The sequence below is a fragment of the Coenobita brevimanus genome, chromosome 2, assembly GCF_032717465.1.
Source record: "Coenobita brevimanus isolate Jiangsu-jjx chromosome 2, ASM3271746v2, whole genome shotgun sequence".
Lineage (NCBI taxonomy): Eukaryota > Metazoa > Arthropoda > Malacostraca > Decapoda > Coenobitidae > Coenobita > Coenobita brevimanus.
This window is the reverse complement of record NC_136955.1, coordinates 30,366,593-30,374,092: the sequence shown is the minus strand read 5'-3', so window position 1 is coordinate 30,374,092 and position 7,500 is coordinate 30,366,593. Positions and strand designations below refer to the sequence as shown.

The following is a 7,500-nucleotide window of genomic DNA, read 5'->3' as shown; positions in this document are numbered from 1 at the left end:
CCCTATGGCTTCATTTGCGCGTCCTTCTTACAAGTTGTATCAAGCTCGGCTGGCCCCTATATAATGAGCTCAGTCTCTGCATTATTGCCACTTAGATCTACTCCTCATTTGTTCACATCTCTGTCCTCCCCTGTACAGTTATTATTATTGTGAGTGCTCAGGAAGTCTCCAACCATCTAGCAGCTGTGTGTAATTTGAGTATAACTGTTATTGCATTTTGTTCTTGTACTGTGTAGCATGGGTTGTTGATTTGTGGGCCTAGTGAGGTTTTTGTGATTCATGTAGGGTTCTTATTGTCAGCAATTATTAATAATAGTTTGTATCTGTAATAATTTATCTTGCATTAACTGAGCATCACCCAGTGTATTTTCATTTTATCAGGGCTGACTTAGATAAATTTACTCTTGCTAATTTCGTGTTAATAGAGTCTATTGCAGTTAACCATATATTTAACCTATTTTTTGCCATTACATTATCCTTATGAGTCCTGAATGTTTTGTTGTTAGTTTGAGCATTAAACTTTAACTTGTAATTTTACCTAACTCTTTTGTTTCGAACCTGGAACTTTACGGGACAGTGGTGATTTTTAGTATTCTCACTTAAAGTGTACATTATCTTTCTCTGTTCCTTAACATAAATTTGGCGACCTCTTATCAGGATATTCAGGATATTATTGCTCGATATTTTGTGACTGATTTATTCATGATGTCTACTATTACTAAACTTGATGAAGCCAAAGATTTTTTGTCAAATGTGCAAACAGTGTGTGATGTAGAAAACAGAACAAAGAAGGAAATTAAGCTTGTTGCTCAACAAATGGGAATTGCTGTTCGCTTTCATCATTCTAAAGATCAAATTGTTGACATGATTAATGAAAGCTTGTTTAATGTAACTCCTCCAAATGAGCAAACGCAGATTGAAATAGCTAAGTTACAGCTAGCCCTGCAGGAGGCTCGTGTGAAGGAAGCTGAATTTCAAGCACATGCTAAGGAGGCTGAGTCTCAGGCTAAGGAGGCTTGTGTTAAGGAGGCTGAATTTCAAGCAAATGCTAAGGAGGCTGAATCTCAGGCTCGGATTCAGGAGGCACAGATACAGGCTCAGGCACAAATTGAACTAGCTAGGATTCAGGCAGACCATGAGTATCGCATGAAACAAGGTGGAACTGGATCATCTAGCTCTGATGATTTTGATATGGCTAAAAATGTTAAACTTGTCCCTCCTTTTAATGAATCTGATTTAACAAAGTATTTTCAGTTGTTTGAGAGGGTAGCTACAGGTTTTAATTGGCCCAAAAAGTATTGGCCAGTACTCCTTCAAACTGTTCTCACCGTTAAAGCTCAAGTAACTTATGCATCTTTGCCTCAGGATCAATCTGATAATTATGATGTAGTTAAGAGCTTGATTCTTAAGGCCTATGAGCTTGTTCCTGAAGCCTATAGAGTAAAATTTAGGACAACTTATAAGCAAGATAAGCAATCCCATGTTGAGTATGCAAAAATCAAAAGATCTGTTAGAGCAGTGGTTAAATTCTAAGAATGTGGATTCTGATTTTGGTAAATTTAAGCAGATGATTTTGCTGGAGGACTTCAAGAGGTGTATTTATAAAGATGTAAGCCTATATCTTGATGAGAGAAGAATAGATAATTTGTCTGATGCTGCAGTTTTAGCTGATGAATATGTTCTCACTCACAAGAGATATTCTAAAGAAAAAGGGAAAGCTGAGAGTAAGTACGTTGCCTCTACTCAGAGTACAGGTAACAGGAAAGAGAATAAAGACGATGTTTCTCAGGAAGTAAATACCAGCTTCACCTCTAGATTTCAGAAAAGTAAATCTACTTATTGTAGTAAGCTTGGTCATACTACGGAGAGATGTTTCAGGAGACAGCGTGATGTGAACAAAAAGGAGTCTTTAAATATTCAGTCAATTGGTCTAGTGTCCACCCTTGAGAGTTCCCAGAATTCTTTAACCGAGTTAACTGAACCTGCTTTGAGGGGTAACTTAAATACTCATGATGGAGCTCCTCTTTTGAGCAGTAACGTGGGTGACACTCTCAAGAGTTCATGTGCTAATTTCCTGTCTGATGGTTTTGTCAGTCCTCTGGACAGTAATGACAGGAAATCAGTTAAAATATATCGTGATACAGGTGCTTGCCAATCCCTTATGCTGACCAGTGTTCTAGGCTCTAATGTTAATTCCTCTGATGAAACTGTAATCTTACAAGGTGTAGGGAATAATTACTTCTCTGTCCCTCTGTGCAGAGTGAATTTAGAGTCTGGTTTTGTTAATGGTTCCGTTATGGTTGGGTTGGTTGAGACACTCCCAATGTCAGGTGTAACTTTCTTACTTGGAAATGATATTGGTGGAAGTCAAGTGTGTCCAGCTCCTCAGTTGTCTAGTGAGCCAGTGGCTGCGACCCAGGATTGTGATGTCCCTGATGTGTTCCCTGCATGTGCTGTCACTAGGGCTAAGTCTAAAGTTACTGGTGATTTAGAGGATAATGATGATGATGATGTTATCCTAGCTGACACTTTTCTTGCTAATTTGGACCACTCACCAGATGAGGCAGTACCCCGTAGTGTTGATAATTTGTCTCGTCAAGAGTTGGTTGAGTTGCAGGTTGCTGACCCTGAGCTTAAAGGTCTAGCTAACTCTGCTTGCAGTGAGGAAGAGTCAGCTGGTGCTTCTACTTGTTATTATATAAAGTCAGGAGTACCTATGAGAAAGTGGAGACCCCCAACAGCATCAGCCGACTGTGAATGGGAGGTTGTACATCAAGTTGTCATTCCTCGTGTTTGTAGGCAGGATATCATTAGAGTGGTTCATGATTCCAGTTTGGCAGGACACCTTGGAGTGAGGAAGACTGTGGCACGCATTTTGAAACACTTCTACTGGCCAGGGATCTTCAGGGATGTTTCCTGGTATTGTAAGTCTTGTCACACCTGTCAAGTTGTGGGGAAGTGTAATCAGACCGAAAAGGTTGCACCTCTAGTTCCCATTCCTCCTTTCGAGGTGCCTTTCACCCATGTGTTGGTGGATATTGTGGGCCCTCTTCCTAAGACTTCTTCAGGATTTTCTTATGTGTTGATCCTGATTGATATGGCTACTCGTTATCCTGAAGCCATTCCACTTAGAAATATCTCAGCAAAGAACGTGGTTAAGGAAATGCTAGGGTTCTTCACAAAGTTTGGTCTGCCCAAGGAGGTACAGTCAGACCGGGGAAGTAATTTCATGTCAAATGTTTTCAAGCAGTCTCTGAAAGAGTTGGGCATCACCCAGATCACGTCTTCAGCTTACCATCCCCAGACCCAAGGAGCGTTGGAGAGATATCATCAAACACTCAAATCGATGCTCAAGAAATACTGTTTGGAACATCAGAAAGACTGGGATAAAGGTCTTCCATTCGTTGTGTTTGCTGCAAGAGAATCTCCAAATGAATCACTGGGCTTCTCACTTTTTGAATTACTGTTTGGCCATGAAGTAAGAGGACCCCTTAAGTTACTCAAGGAATGCTGGCTGTCGGAGGAAGATGACGTCAACCTGCTGGAGTATGTGATGAAGTTCAAAGAATGGCTGTCCACTGCTTTACAGCTGGCGAGAGAGAATTTAGGAGCTGCTCAGGAGAAGATGAAGACTTGGTATGATAAGAAGTCCAGGTTACGCCACTTTCAGCCAGGAGATCAGGTTTTGATTCTGCTACCAGTTCATGGGCAACCTCTTCAAGCCAAGTTTAGTGGTCCTTATTTCGTGGAGAAGAAACTCAGTGATGTCAACTATGTCATCGCCACACCAGATCGTAGAAAGAGCAAGCAACTATGTCACATCAACATGCTAAAGTCATATCACAGGCGGGACGAAAATAATCCAGTCTGCACTGTAGCTGTTCCACCCGAGCCTGCAAGTGAAGCTCTCCCATGCAGTATGAGCCTGAGTGATAGTTTGGGGAAGAATCCTGATATCATGAATGATCTCCAGACTAAGCTTTCTCATCTACCTCCCGAGGAAAGGCAGGAGTTTTCGGCATTACTGCAGGAGTACCTGCAAGTGTTCCGTGCCACTCCAGGAAGAACCACTGTGTTGATGCATGATGTTGATGTTGGAGACGCAAAGCCAATTAAATTGCCTCCTTACCATGTGAACCCAGTGAAAGTTCCTCTCATCCAGAAGGAGCTTGGCTACCTGTTGGACCACAAGATGATTGAGCCCTGTCAGAGCGAGTGGAGTTCTCCTGTCACTCTAGTCCCTAAGCCAGGTGGGTCACAGCGGCTTTGCATCGACTACAGACGTGTTAATCAGATAACCAAAACAGACACTTACCCTCTCCCTCGTGTGGAAGATTGCATAGACAAGATCGGAAAGGCTAGGTACAGAAGTAAGTTTGATTTGTTAAAGGGATACTGGCAAGTACCTATGACTGAACGTGCTAGGGAGATCTCATGTTTTGTAACACTAGGAAAGACTTTTGCATGTTCCGTAATGCCATATGGTATGAAGAATGCACCAGCCACTTTTCAGAAGCTCATGAATGTTGTAACAGAGGGTTTGGCAGGGTGTGTTGTTTATATTGATGATGTATTAATCTTCAGTGACAACTGGAAAGATCACCTATGCCATGTCAGTAAATTTCTTGAGCATTTAGTTCAGGCTAATCTTGTAGCTAATTTATCAAAGTGTGAGTTTGGTCAAGCTAAAGTTCAGTACCTTGGGTACGTAATTGGTGATGGACATGTTGCACCGCCAGCAGCTAAGGTTCAGGTTATAAGTGATCTTCCCAGACCTAAAAGTAGGAAAGAGCTACAAAGATTTTTGGGAATGGCAGGTTATTACTGGGGATTTGTTCTCAACTTTTCAATTCTTGTATCACCACTTACAGACCTACTGAAAAAGGGAGTTAAATTTGTCTGGACTGATAACTGTGAATCCTCTTTCAACAAACTTAAAGCTATTCTATTAACCCGCGCCGTCCCGAGGACGTACTTCCACGCCCTCACGTTTTGTCACAGCTAATCCCGAGGACGTACTTCAACGTCCTGCAATTGCAAGGTTCATAATTTCCACAATTTTCAATTTTCGCGAGTCATTTTTGGTACGTATACACGGGACAGCTTCCTCAACAAGATGCCAGGCAGAGACAATGCCTTACCCAGCATGACCTCCTCCCCCCCCCTGCATGCCCTTTTCTCAGCAATTCACCTGTTATCAGTGACCTGGCCAGTATAGCCATGTCATGCCACGCCACGGTACGAAATTCAGGGCCAGAGTGATTCCCCAATCAATGACAATGTGGAGGACAAACTTTACATAGCATTAGAGGAAGAAACAGTTAGAAATGATGATCAGGTAATGTGGCAAAAAAAGGTCAGGTATTAGTGAGTGAAACAATGCTTATAATGCCTATATTACTGCTTGAAAACCAATATACTCTTGTACTACATATAAATTCGTAACAGTAAATAAATAAATACCGTTTATGAGTGGTGTGAACTCATAACTCGTTTTCTTTGGTGCCAGCCTGATAGAAAACCCAGTAAGGTAAGGAGGCTCTCCTACCTGTAATGAGTATTTTAAACCTCAGGTGAGTGATTTCTCTATGAATTTTCGATGTTTCTCACCAAAAGCGAAAGTTTTAGCAAAAAAAAAAAGGGTCGAAAAATGGTCGGGATTGGGGGGTCCCAGTGGTCAAAAAGTGGTCGGGACGGGGCGGGTTAAATCAGCCAGTGCTCGCTACTCCAAATTTTGCTAAGCCTTTTAAGATGGCTGTTGATGCAAGTGATACAGGAGCTGGGGCTGTTTTGCTGCAAGAGGATGATCAGGGTATTGAACACCCTGTATCTTATTACAGTAAGAAGTTCACTCCACCTCAAAAGAACTACTCAACTATTGAGAAAGAGCTTTTGGCCTTGATTTTGGGTTTACAGCATTTTTCATTTTATTTGTGTTCTGGTTTTGACCCCATAGTCATTTATACCGATCATTACCCACTGAAATTCCTTAGTAAGTTTAAAGATAAAAATCAGAGATTGACAAGATGGAGTCTACTTCTTCAGGAGTATTCATTAGACATACAACATGTCAAGGGAAAAGAAAATGTTATTGCAGATTGCTTATCTAGACTTTAGACAGATTGTTTTAGAGTAATAAGAAATTTCCTTTGCAAATTTCTTTTTCTTTGTGGGGAGGTGTTACATAGCCTATGATTTCATCATCCTTTGTGTAATTTTAACGCACAGTATGCTGCATGTTTGATCACGAGCGTGTTCTGCCTCAGTTTCCCCCTTCTACCGTTATAGTAGAATAAGTCGTCCTTTCTGTTGTTCAGAGTAGGATTGTCAGCTCTTTGTCCCCTATGGCTTCATTTGCGTGTCCTTCTTACAAGTTGTATCAAGCTCTGCTGGCCCCTATATAATGAGCTCAGTCTCTGCATTATTGCCACTTAGATCTACTCCTCATTTTGTTCACATCTCTGTCCTCCCCTGTACAGTTATTATTATTGTGAGTGCTCAGGAAGTCTCCAACCATCTAGCAGCTGTGTGTAATTTGAGTATAACTGTTATTGCATTTTGTTCTTGTACTGTGTAGCATGGGTTGTTGATTTGTGGGCCTAGTGAGGTTTTTGTGATTCATGTAGGGTTCTTGTCAGCAATTATTAATAATAGGATGGAGGGTGAAAGACTGACGAAGAGAGTATATATGAGTGAGGCGGAGGGGGGGAAGAGGGAGGGGGAGGCCGAGGATGAGATGGAGGGATGGGGTGGAGAGGTATATGAGAGAGGGAGGTGTGAGTTGGGAGCAGGGCAGTGAAATGGCGGGGGACAGGGCGACTTGGAGGCGATTTGTTTGTGGCCACCCCAAACGGGATTGAGGTGTCTGGCAATAGATAGATAGATAGTTTGTATCTGTAATAATTTATCTTGCATTAACTGAGCATCACCCAGTGTATTTTCATTTTATCAGGGCTGACTTAGATAAATTTACTCTTGCTAATTTCGTGTTAATAGAGTCTATTGCAGTTAACCATATATTTAACCTGTTTTTTGCTATTACATTATCCTTATGAGTCCTGAATGTTTTGTTAGTTTGAGCATTAAACTTTAACTTGTAATTTTACCTAACTCTTTTGTTTTGAACCTGGAACTTTACGGGACAGTGGTGATTTTTAGTATTCTCACTTAAAGTGTACATTATCTTTCTCTGTTCCGTAACAATATATATATATATATATATATATATATATATATATATATATATATATATATATATATATATATATATATATATATATATATATATATATATATATCATCAGCAGTTTGAGTATCCACTGCAGGACCGGCCTATCCCGACCGAAGTCAGGATGATACAGCCAATGTATCTCTACCAAGTGGCTTAGGCTGTCTAGTAGAGATTGTATGTAAGGTGAGAAGTGCTTGTAAGTGTAATTGTAGTGTTGGAGTGGCTTTGGATGTGTGTGTAGTCTGTGAACCAAGTGTAATCGGCCCGCG

The 7,500-nt window shown here is 41.0% G+C and overlaps 1 protein-coding gene across 1 annotated transcript in view; it reads right to left on the bottom strand.

Annotated features, from left to right (window-relative positions):
• LOC145391598 (cytochrome P450 2L1-like) overlaps positions 1 to 7,500 on the bottom strand; it is a 96,311-nt gene that overhangs the window by 46,766 nt on the left and 42,045 nt on the right. The window lies entirely within an intron of this gene.